Source organism: Nannospalax galili, unplaced genomic scaffold, assembly GCF_000622305.1.
Source record: "Nannospalax galili isolate Female #2095 unplaced genomic scaffold, S.galili_v1.0 scaffold216, whole genome shotgun sequence".
Lineage (NCBI taxonomy): Eukaryota > Metazoa > Chordata > Mammalia > Rodentia > Spalacidae > Nannospalax > Nannospalax galili.
The window spans coordinates 3,040,464-3,053,298 of NW_008339003.1; the positions used below are offsets into that span (position 1 = coordinate 3,040,464).

Below are 12,835 nucleotides of genomic sequence, written 5' to 3' on the forward strand. Positions count from 1 at the left end.
TTAATTCTTAACATAAGTAAATTGTAATCAATAAGTATGATAATTTTTTTCTGAAAGTGGGACTCAAATACGAAAAATACCATTTACTTAGGTGCTTTTTCCTCATTTTCTATAAACCTCATTATAGAATGTAGCAAACAGTACTAGGTATTAAACATGTACAAAGTTAGTTAAACAAAGAATATAGTTCTTCCTTAGGTTTGCAATTTAAGTGCCTTTCCAGCAAAAGGAAACTGACTCTAATGAGAATTCATAGATCCCAATTATCCCAGAAAATGATGGCTTAAGAGGAAGGTATAAGAATAGAAACCAATTGGAGAAGGGACTGCACCTGGATCTCTGGGAACGTTGACGGGAGTGCTGTAACTGCAGGGTTGTAGCCGACAGAGACGAAGTGTCCTCTGGGAGATCAGTCACCTTCCCTCTCATTTGTATCTTCTTGAATTCTATGTTGCCAGTGTAATGTTGCCACCAATGCCAGTTTGAAAATACCTGTCAAAATTTTACTAGGAAGAGTTTATAAAAATGAGGATTTCCAAAAATCCTGCAGTTCTGAGGTTAGAGTCAAAGCCTAAACTTTGACTTTAGAGCAGAGTGTGGTGGCCCATTCTTTTAATCCCAGCACTCGGGAGGCAGAGGCAGGAGGATCTTGGTGAGATTGAGGCCAACTTGGAATACTTAGTGAGTCCCAGGCCAGCTGGAACTACAGGGAGATCCTGTGTCAAAAAAGGGGTGGAGGGGGGTGGTAGAGAGATGGCTCAGCGGTTAAGAGCATTGACTGCTCTTCCAGAGGACCGGGGTTTGTTTCCCAGCACCCACATGGCAGCTACCAACCTTCCTTAACTGTGGTTCCAGAGAATCCGACATGCTCTTCTGACCTCCTCAAGCATTGGACAACTTGAGTTCACTTACATACATGCAGGCAATACACATAAAAACAAAAATAATAAATAAAATATTTTTTTAAAAGTCCAAATCAAGGGCTGGGAATGTAGGTCAGAGGTAGAGTACATACACAGCATATGAATGGCCCTGGCTTAGAACCCCAGGACTACACCACCACAAAAACAAAAACAAAAGCAAACTTACCTCTTTCCTTCCTCTGCTATTGGGGATGGTGGGGCTCCTATCCAAGTCCAGATGGTAAATAGTCCCTGTGGTTTGGTTTCTAGTTTCTTTGTCTCTAGGAATTCACATTTAGGATAGTGTCTGAATTACTTTTCTGTTGCTGTGATAAAACACCATGACCAGGGGAACTTATAAAAGGAAGAATTTATTTAGCTTACTGTTCCAAAGGAGCAAGAGTCCATCATGGCAGGGAGGCAATGGCAGCAGAGGTGGCTGGAGGAGGAGCAGAAGCTAATCTCTCACAGCTTCAGGCAGGCACAGGAAGCAAGAGAGCATCTAGAGATCCAGCAAGGCTTAAGGACTCTCTACCCGCCTCCAGTGTCGTGTTTCCTCCAGCATGGCCACACCTTCTAAGACCTCTCAAAATAGCGCCAACAGCTGGGGACAAAATGTCCAAATACTTGGAGCCTGTGGGGAACATTCTTATTCAAAGCACCACAAATAGGTTAAGCCTGAACCTTAAGATACTTTTCTCCAGCTCTTAGCTCTTTACTTCTTGAAACAGGCTTTCCCAATTGCATCTGTTATTTTGCTTCATAGCTAAAAAAAAATTATTTTTGAACAGTCTTGCTATGTAGTCCAAGCTGGCCTCAAACTCCTGATCCTCTTACCTCAGCCTCCCAAGTGCTAGAATCACAGGCATGTGCCAGCATGGCTCTATTATTATGTCTAGGAAAAGTCACTGAGTTCATGAATCTTTTAAAGTATCCATCTTAGGATCCCTGTGCCACATTCCATGTTTCTAGACAATCTTGATTTTTATGTCTCTTGCCTAATTCTTTTAGGTCTCATAGAAGGACCTACACTCTCCTTTTACAGACTATTGTTCATTATCTTGCTCACCTATGTTTTCTTTCTGTGTGTCTCTCTGTCTCTGTCTCTGTCTCCCTGGCGTGTGTGTGTGTGTGCATGTGTGTGTGCATGCTAAAGATGGAATCCAGGGCTATGTACATGTCATCTACACCACAGCCTTCTCCTAAATTTTCTTTCTTTACTCATCTTCATGTTTCAGATATCGGCTGATTACTTATGTGTTGATCAGACTGAAGCTGAGCTGAATAGAGAGGTAGATGGGTCATTTTGCACTGTGAAGTCACCAAAGGACTCAGTTTTCTTTGGTATTATTGCTTTATTGTTATCGCCCTTTAATTTTTATTTATTTATTTTTATTTTATGTGTATGAATGTTAGGCTGCATTTTCTAAGTAAGTATACCACATGTGTGCAATGCCTGCTGACGTCAGGAGAGGGCATTGGGTCCTCTGAAACTGGAGTTATGAATGGTGGTTAGTCATCATTTGGGTGCTGGGAACCAAATCCGGGTCCTCTGCAAGAGCAAACAGATCTTAACTGCTGAGCCATCTCTCCAGCCCCTGTTTTTTTTTTTTTTTTTTTTTTTTTAAATATATCATGTTCTTGATATATAGGCTAGGCTGGCTTAAACTAGTGATCCTCCTGCCTCTACCTCCTGAGTGCTAGGATTATGGGCATGTGCTTGCCATATCTGTCGTTTTGTTTGTTTAATTTTTTTTTTTTTTTTTTGAGGCAGGGTCTCACATGGACTGGACTAACTTCAAACTCACTAGCTAAGAATGGCCTTGAACTCCTGAACCTCCTGCCTGTACCTCTCCAGTGTTGGGATTCATTCCTATTTCTATAAATTGCCAGACTTTTTTGTGGCATTGTGGATTGAACCTAGGGCTGCGTGCATGCTAGGCAAGTGCTCTACCACTGACAGCACACAGCATAAGGTGTTCTTATGTGCACAGTCTAAAGTAGGTCTACAGCACCATGCCTATGATCCAAGACCTCCAGTCTAAGGATGTAATAAAGAAGCTGTAAACAAAGCTCTGTTCTTATTGAGGTGCAAAGGTTTAGTTACATGGAGCTGCAAGAGAGGCTGGGAAATCAGTGATGTATTCTCTGCAGAAACTGAGTTTAGTAACTGCAAGGGAGAAGAAAAACAAGGCTGCAGGCACAGAATGATTTCTGCTACAATTCCTTTAGCTGCACTCTCTGATGTTCCACATTCATGGATCTGCCTGCTTTGTGATGCCTTTTCATGTGGGTCCTTCACATTCAGTGTCAAAGCAAAACAAAAACCGCAGCTATCACCCCTACATTGCTCCTCCTGCTTTCTCTGTCCTTAGCTGTTATTGCTTAGTTGTCTGAACTCAGCTTTTTAAGGTTCTTCTGTATATCTTAGTTCTTATAGCAAATTTGTGCTGAGCTCTATTTGTTTTTGTTTAAGAAAATTTATGAGAGAGAGAGAGAGAGGAGAGAGAGAGAGAGAAATGTGCTTGCTTGTGTGTGTGTGCATGGGCACAAGTACCTGCCTTAATACATGTGTGGCGGTCAGAGGATAACTTTGCAGAGTTCGTGTTCTCCATTCACCTTTACATGGGTTCTGGGTACCAAGCTCAGGTGGCCAGGCTTGTGTGGTAAATGCCTTTATCTGCAGAGCCATCTCTCTGGCCCTTGTTTTTATTTATTTTTCCTTCTAATGCTGGAAATGGTAGGTAGGTAATTGTTTTCACCAGTGAGCTACAGACCCCACACCTACTTATTTTACCTCTTGAGTTTGTTGTGCTGCTGCTGTCTTGACCCTGAAAATCTCTCCCTTGTGCTATTTCAAGAGCCTTCCGGCTGCCCTGCACCCCAGGAGTTGCTTCCTTAGAGGGCCTGTCTTTCACATAGCTGCCGTGTGTGGGGTACGTTGTCTTTCTCAGCCTTCTATACTTTTGCTAAGCTAGTGCCTTACCACTGAGTTATATCCCTAGACCTCGTTTTCATTTGTACAAATCTATAATAACCTTCCACTTGGTACTATGGATATTGTTAAATATTATTTTTAGAAATGGGACCCTTTTTATTGTTAAAATAAACCCTACCAAACTCTTCTGATTTGTTTTGTTTTGTTTTGGTTTTTTGATCTTTTTTAGACAGGGTCTCCCTGTAGCTCCAGCTTCCTGGAACTCGCTCTGTAGACCAGGCTGGCCTCGAATTCAAAGAGGCTCTACCTGCCTCTGCCTCCCTGAGTGCTGGGATTAAAGGCGTGCACCGCCACGCCCGGCAAACTCTTCTCATTTGTAACAGGTAAGTATGTGCAGAGCTTCTTGAATGAGCATTGTTTTCCTAACATAGTTCCAAATCACTGACCTACAGATGTGAGTTCAAGTCACTTGCAGTTCATAAGCAGCCTCTCCAATCTAGTCACAGCTAATTGTCCCAAATGTGTAACCGGCCAGTATGCCCATCATCATTCCTGCTGTAGCCACATTTACAGCCAGGCGAGGGTCTGTGCTTGCTTCTGTTTCTTCAGCTAGCGACTGTCCATTGCCCATTGGGCTCATTGCCACTCACGTGAAGAACATGAGCTCTGGAGCTAGGAAGACCTGAATTACCAGCTCATCTAAAGCTTATTTTCCTCATCAAAAAAGTGAGCCAGGCTAGTGGATGGACCCACACTGAAGGACATTTGTGGACACAAATTAGACTCTATAGCCTCATTTTATATATATAATAGAGTACATTAAGTTGGCCAAGGGGCAAATAGGGGAGATAACAGTTATGGGAGGGAATCTAAATGACAGAAAATTATGCTGTATGAAAATTACAAAACATCAATAAAAAATTAATATTTCTAAAAAAAAAAAAAAGTGAACCAGGACTGGCAAAAAGACTTAGAGGACAAATGCACTTGCTGCTAAGCCTGACAACCTGAGTTTGGTCCCCAGAACTCACATGGTAGAAGTAGAGAACACCTACTGAAAATTGTCCCTTTGATGTGTACATGCATTCCACGATACATGCAGTCTCCACACACACACACACACACACACACACACACACACAGCTAAATGTCAAAAAGGTGAGCCAAATGTGGTAACTCACATCTGTAATCCCAGCACACAGGAGGCTGATGCAGGAGAGTATCCATGTGTTGTAGGCTAGCTGGGCTATGGAGGGAGACCATGTCCCAATAAATAAGAAATAGAAGACCTGGTGATATCGGAAACTTCATGATCATCAAACTTAAACCACTCCTGTCTTGCATTGTAGTGGCCTCTGCCCAGCCTGCCATGGTAATTTGAAGCAAAAAGCAAGTTTATGCTGACGCATGCCTTTAATCCCAGCACCGGGGAGGCAGAAGCAGGCAGATCTGAATTGAGGCCAACCTGGCCTATGTAGCAAGTTCCAGGTCAGCTGGTGCAACAGAGACACCCTATCCCCACAAACAACAAAACAACAACAACAAAAAATAGACAAACAAAAGAAGTAGATTTTAGTACCTAGAAGGTTGCTGCCAGAGGATCACAAGTTCAAGGACAGCCTGGCCTGGTCTAAAAAATAAAGTGGATTTATTAAAAGAATCTGTGTAAAGATGCTCAGTCAGAACTGAGTATCAGAGTGGCAGCTCTTCCCATCTTTTTAATGCCACTTATAGTTCTGTAACATTATTTTATTTTATTATTTTTTGAGGCAGTGCCTCAACTGTGTAGCCCTGGCTGATCTAGAACCCTCTCTGTAGACCAGGCTGATTTCAAACTCACAAAGCTCCACCTGCATCCACCTCCCTAGTGCTGGGATTAAAGGCCTGTGCCGCTGTGCTTGGCCTCTGTAACATTCTTTTCATGAGTAGCATAGAAAGTAGTTTTCTCTAGTCTATTCTTTTAAAATAGCGTTTTATGGTGTCTTTGATAATATTTTTATTATATAGTTTTCTGGGGATTAAACTCAGGCTTTGTACATGCTAGGCAAGTGACTTACCATGCATCCCTAGCTATAACTTTTGTTAGTCTATTTATGCTTATAAGGTGATTGTCTTACCTCCTAGACAGCTTTGTGAATAAAGTAGGCATGCCTTTGGTTTTAAATGCCTTGCAAAAATAGGCATGAAATAAAATTCTGTTAAATTGGTATGTATTAAACTGAATTGAAATGAAATGAATTTAAAGTGGAAAAATAAAGGCCAAGGCCAACCAATTTCCTAGTCTCTGATTCATCCTCCATATAAAGAATGGATGTGCATATGGTGTCTGTAATAAAAGGAGCAATCTTCTGGATTTCTACATGGAACTGCTGGACCATGAACTAATCTGTAAAACTGCTTTTTTTTTTTTTTTTTTCTCCTGAAGTGCTTTGTTTTGGCATCAGTAGGATAGATGTTGTTTCATTGTCCATGTTTATTGAACCAGGTAGGGGGTTTACAGGGGCATCTGCATGGAAGGCAGAGTTAAAGTGGGGCACTGTCTCAAAATATGACATGTAAGACAAACTGATGTATTCAAGCATGCAGAGTTGACAACACAATCTGCTATTTTTATAGAGGATGTTTTGGCACTAAGTGTAGAGTGTGTATCTATGTGAAAAAAACAAGCTCAACATCAGTTCCCCACCCTCAAAAGAACACTCTTCCTCAATTCTCTATTCTTTTGAATGGCACCACCAGCATTTGTCCTATCCAAGTTCAAAATTTTGAAATCATGTCTTTCTTCCTACTTTTTCCTTTTAATGGCTAGTTGCCAAAGCCCAATCAATTCTCACATTTTCTCTGTCAGTCTGTCTACCCCCCCTCTATTACACACAGGTAGTTTTACCACCTGCTTTAGTCCTTGTCTCTGGATTTTTACTTTCCTTATTTGATATCCTTTAACTTTTAACTTTCCAGGTTAGGTAATATCCTGCCTCTAGTTTATGGTTTTTTTTTTTTTTTTTTTTTTTTTTTTTTTTTTTTTTTTTTAAAAAAAAAAAAAAAAAAAAAAAAGAGGACGATAAATCTTTCACTGTGATATATCAAAATAAATATTTTATTTGGATATTTGTGTTTTTTCCTTTGTTTTCCATTTTATCCAGAAATTTCCTCCATGGCAAGTTTATGTCTTTTTTTAAAAAATATTTATTATTTTTATTCTTTGTGTATGGGTGTTATGCATGCATGTAGGTAAGTGCACCCGTGTCATGCAGTGCTCGAGGAGGACAGAAGATGCTGTTGGATCCCCTGGAACTGGAGCTACAGACAGCTGTTAGCTGCCATGTGGGTGCTGGGATTCAAACCCGGGTCTTCTGCAAGAACAGTGTTCTTAACCGCTGAGCCAGCTCTCCAGCCCCGTAGTTTATGCTTTTTAGTAAGAGCAGCATATTCCTACGTCTGCTCAGAGTAGAATTTTCAACTAGAAATGTCCAAGTTTCTCTAAAGTCTAGTTCTAACTTCCATTTCCAACCTTATCTTTTATTTCTTGCATCCAATCCTTACATCAATGTTAAAGTTTGATCAAACAGGGTTTTTGATGGTTCACTTTATACATCAAGGGCCAAGGGACGCTCAGATTGCTGGTAAAACATTTTCTCTGGGTATATTTTGTGAGGATATTTCTGGAAGAGGTAAGAATGTGGCTAGTTGACTGCCTGAAGAGGGTTTGCTTTTATCATTGTGTGGATGGATGGCATCTTTCAACCTGCTCAGGACTGCGATAGAACAGAAGGAAAAGGGACAAGCATTCTTCCCCTTGAGCTGGCCATCCACTTTTTTTTGGCCCCCTAGACATTGAAATTCCTTGTTATTGAGCCTTTGGAGCCCAAGATTAAGAGCACAGCCCCCACCTCATTCCTGTTCTCTGGCCTTTGACCCCAAATGGGAGCCAGTTTATTGGCCTTTCTAATTCTCTGTCCTTTGAACCGAGAGATCTCTGCCTTCCCGATGGCACAAGCATGGGACTGCTTAGTCTCCATAATCATTGGAGTCAGTTTCCATAATAAATCTCTCCTCACATATGGCTGTTTGATTTCTCTGGAGAGTCTGACTAATACGGGGCTAGCTGTTCTTTTCCCAGGGCCGCCACAGTTTTCTGCCTTTAGCTTCTGCTGGTCTTTCTCCTTAAAATGGGTCAGAGTGCTTTAATGTCTTCCACTTCCTCAGTACTCAGTTTTAGGGAATCTCACTCCAACTCTGACCTCTGTATTGCTTCTCTTAAAATCATCATCTTTGTGCATGATCTCATTGCTTGAAGGACCTTAATGAGGTTTTACAAATTATTATAATTTTTTTTTTTGGTCTTTTTGAGACAGGGTCTCCCTGTAGCCCCAGCTGGCCTGGAATTCACAGAGATCTTCCTGTCTCTGCCTCTGAAGTGCTGTGATTAAAGGCGTGAGCCACTATGCCTGGCTATCATAAAATTTTTATTACATTTGTGTTTGTTTTGAGTGTGCATGTGTGTGGGTGTGCATGTGTGTGCACGTATGTATACCACTGTGCACCTGTGGAGGTCAGAGGACAACTTGTAAGGATTCACTCCATCCTCCCAACATGTGGATCCTCCTGCTGAACCATCTCGCTGGCCCCATTAATGAGACTTTAAGGAACCCATGAATAGCACTCTTCCTCCTAACTCAAGATCTGAATCAAGTAAGGTGCATGCTAAGAGTAAAAGACAGATGAAGATTCTAGCACCATCCTTGTGACTCATAAAGCGAAACCTGGAAAATGTAGCTTATAGTTGTGGAAAATGGACTTCTAGTACCGAATCTAAACTTCCACAAAGCATTCACAACTTAAGCAGGGCAGTGTAGACTAGAAGGTGTTCACCTGCCCCTGGACATAGAGAGGAAGGGGTGATGACTCCTACGCTCAGATCTCGCTCTCAGCTTCCTAGGTGGAGTGAGGTCAAGGCCTTTACACTCCTGCACGAGGACCATGGGCAGTGGGAAGACATGCTTCTGATCTGGATGTGTTGCCCCGCTGCCACGCAGGTCCCTGCCCATCGTGTCTTCTCAAAGCTTCCACTGCTCTGCCCCGCTAGAAATTAATGTCAATTCAACTTTCCTCATGACACAAAGTTGAATATTAAAATAGTTGTTTTTCTTTGAAGTGTTTTCCTTTTATTTGATTTTAGTCTAGCACTGCTACCAGGTGTGTGCATGCATGTGCGTGCGTGTGCATGTGTATGTGTGTGTGTTACATATGTGGCCTTGATCTCAGAGAGATCTACAGAATGGTAGGATTAAAGGCTGTGCCACCACGCCCACCTTGTGTTCATTCTTGTATGCACTGTGCTGGATAGCTTTAGTGTCAACTTGACACACCTGGGTTGAGGAAGCCTCAACTGGGGAATTTCCTCTTTTTAAAAAAATTTTATTATTTTAATTTTATGTGTATGTGTGTATTGCCTGCATGTAGATAAGTGCAACTGTGTTGTGCAATGCCTGCAGAGGTCAGAAGAGGCTATTGGATCCCCTGGGACTGGAGTTACAGACAGTTGTTAGCTGCCATGTGGGTGCTGGGATTCCAACCCGGGTCTTCTGCAAGAACCTGTCTTCTTAACTGCTGAGCCATCTCTTCAGCCCAGAATTGTCTCTTTTGAACTGGCGTGGGGCATCTTCTTGATTGTTGAGTGATGTGGGAGGTCCCAGCCCACTGTGGGTGGTGCCACTCCTGGGCAGGTGGGCCTTTGTTGCATAAGAAAGCAGGCTGAGCAGGGGCCAGGGGAGCAAGTCAGTAAGCACTGTTCTCCATGGCCTGTGCTCCAGCTCCTGCCTCCAGGTTCCTGCCCTGAGTGCTTACCTTGGGCTTCCTGATGAACTATGACCCAGAATATGTAAGATAAAATAAACCTTTTCCTCCCCAAGTTGGTATTGGTCAGAGTGATTTGTCACAGCAATGGAGAGACAAACTAGGACATGCACCTTGGCCGAGGGTGGCATTTTCAACTGAAAAGCAAATGTGACAGTTCATGAATTTCCTATGTAGTGTCCATCTCTCCTCCATATGGTCATGTGCTCTATTCACATTTCTATGGTTATATTTAAAAATTATTGTTTAAATTTAAGAACTTAGTTTTTAAAAAAGTTATTGAAATTTTTGTGATTTTCATACGATATGACTTGATAGTTATATCCCCTCCCTTATCCACACCTCCCCTTACTACTACCTGCCCGATTTAATGTGCTCTATTATACATATAATAAGGCATATAGAGTCCTTTTGTGTCTGCAAATATCCTTCAGTGTGGGTCCATCCACTGGAGCCTGGTTAACCTATCAAGGGTCCCGTCCTTGAAAGAGACTCATTCTCCCCTTCCTAGCAGCCATCAGGTGCTAATACTTCCTCAGGTAGGGTTGGGTTTCTTATCCACTTCCCCATGTCTATGCTGGGATTTTGGTTTGAACTTGAATGGACTTGTGCATGCTGTCCCCATTGCTTTGAGTTCATATGAGTAATTGACCGGTGGTATGAAAAACTTCCTTGTGGTCATCCACCATCTTTTGTTCTTACAATCTTTTTGCCTCCTCTTCCCTGAGTCTTGGGAGGTGGAAGTTTGATATAGGTGTCCTATTCAGGGATAAGCACTCTGCAGCCTCTTGTTCTCTGCACATTGGCCAGTTGGGGATTTCTGTGTGAATCACTATCTGTTGCATAAGGAAACCTCTCTGGTGAGAGTTGAAAGATGCATTAGTCTTATGTGTAGAGGTTGCATTGAAGATGTGTGGCTCAGGGCTAAGCATCTCACAGACTCTTATTCTGTGTCTTGACCAGTCGTGGTATCCTGTGTCAGTCTTCATCTCTTGCAAAGAGACGCTTCTTCAGTGAGTGGTAAGAGGTACACTTGTCTGTAAATATAAGAATACATATTTAGAATACAGTAAGTAATTACATTGGTCTAGAGATGTGGCAAAAGTAGGTTTTTCTCTAGAATATATGACCTCTCCATCCCTATGTATTTAAGAACTTTTTTAGGGGGGGTCTTTTTGAAATAGGGGCTCCCTGTACTCCCAGCTGGCCTGCAACTCACTATGTAGACCAGGCTGGACTTGAATTCACAGAGATCCACCTGCCTCTGCCTCCCAAATGCTGAGACTACAGGCATGCGCCACCACGTCTTGCTTTAAGACCTTAGTTTTTATAAAATTGTTCCTGTTTAAAATATATTTCCATCTAATTTTTAAAAAGATTTATCTATTTTTATTTTACATGTCTTTTTGCCTGCATGTATGTATATGTACCATGCGTGCGCAGTAGAGTAGGAGGTCAGAAGACCATGTCAAATCCTGTGGAATGGAGTTATACATGGTTGTAAGCCACCATGTGAGCGCTGGGAACCAAACTCAGGTCCTCTGCAAGAGAAGCAAGTGTTCTTAACTGCTGAGCCATCTTCCAGCCCCCCAACTGTGTGTTTTGAGTCAGAGACTCACTATGTCACCCTGACTGTCTGGAGCTCTCTATGTAAACCAGGCTGGCGTCAAACTCACAGAGGTCCATCTGCCTCTGCCACCCAAGTGTCAGGATTAAAGGCATGTGCCACCATGCCCAACCCCTAAATGTCAAAACACAGTGTCATTGCAGCCCCCAGATGGCCTGGAACTCGATATGTAGACCAGACTGGCCTGAACTCAGAGAGATTCACCTGCTTTGTTGTGTGGTGTGTGTGGTCCCCACCCTTGAGTGCTGGGACTAAAGGCATGCACCACCATGCCTGGCCAATGCTAAATAATATTTTTAATTCAGGAGAATTCTGTGCTTTATATGTCTTCCCATTCTTCCCTTACTTGTCTAATATAGTCCAAGTACATAGGAATTATTAGTAAGTATAAACTGACCAGCAAAGAGCATCAATGATGTAGATAATGTAACATGTTAGAGCTTAATTTCTAGATGAAGGAAAACAGAAGCTAAGAAAAAACAACAAACATTTTCATATATTTTATAGTTTGGAATTTCTATAAACGAATAGATATTTGCATGTGTTCTATTTAAGGTCTTTCAAATCCATTTTTGTTAAATGTTCAAATGATAGAATGGAATGGAATGTTGACAGAAAAAAAATATTCTCAAAATAACACATGGACTTAAAGCATTGGGAGAAATTAGGTAGGAATTTGGAAAAAAGATTAATATCTGAGCTCATTGATTATTAAAAACAAAATATTTGTAACATTTTAAGCCATTTTGTGTATACTCTTCTTAGAAAATAAGTTATTTATTTAGAATGACTCAATTTGCTTTATATATGTACATGGAAATTCAGATTAATTTTGAATCAAACATTGAAAGTTTAGCAAGGACTCTAGAAATATCTACTATAATTTAGTTTTCTAAAAATAAAACTAACACCCAACATACTACTGGAAAAATGAACAGCAGACCCCAATTCTATCCAAAGGAATACTGACAATGGATTGCCGTAGATGAGGAACAGCTGACCCTCCTGGAACAGGGACCTCTGGCTGACTAGATTTACCAGAAGGGCAGACAGGGGGAATGGATGAGGGTGCTGACAACACAGTGGACAGTGGCAGGGATAGCAGAGTATGGAGGCTCTAGTGGGAGAGGAAGGCTGTCTACCTGATGAGTTTGTATTCATGCTCAGATGCCGAGGAGCTCAGAAGGTGGGTGACTGTGACCAGTAATAGTCATGTATATAGAGATTAGAAATGCATGTGAAAACGTCTTAGTGTCAATAGGCTTGGAATGAATTTTTCTGTATGAAACTGTGTATTTTGACAACGAAGTGGAGATCTTTTTTAAACGTTGGAACCTCATTTAATTTTATGTCTTATAGAGTTTATAATGAGTAAAAGTTTATATAAACGTAATAAATTCATCTGTAAACCTAGAAATGTACAGCCAATTTTGAAAGAGATGTACCCTAGCTCAGAAAAATGTTATTGAATAGGTTAATGCTGTTGTAATGAAATGCTTCTTTTAATTAAAA

The 12,835-nt window shown here is 41.4% G+C and overlaps 1 protein-coding gene across 1 annotated transcript in view; it reads left to right on the forward strand.

Moving 5' to 3' along the window:
* Nucleotides 1-12,835, forward strand: part of Ank2 (ankyrin 2) — a 675,290-nt gene that overhangs the window by 22,109 nt on the left and 640,346 nt on the right. The gene's annotated exons all lie outside the window — the stretch shown is intronic.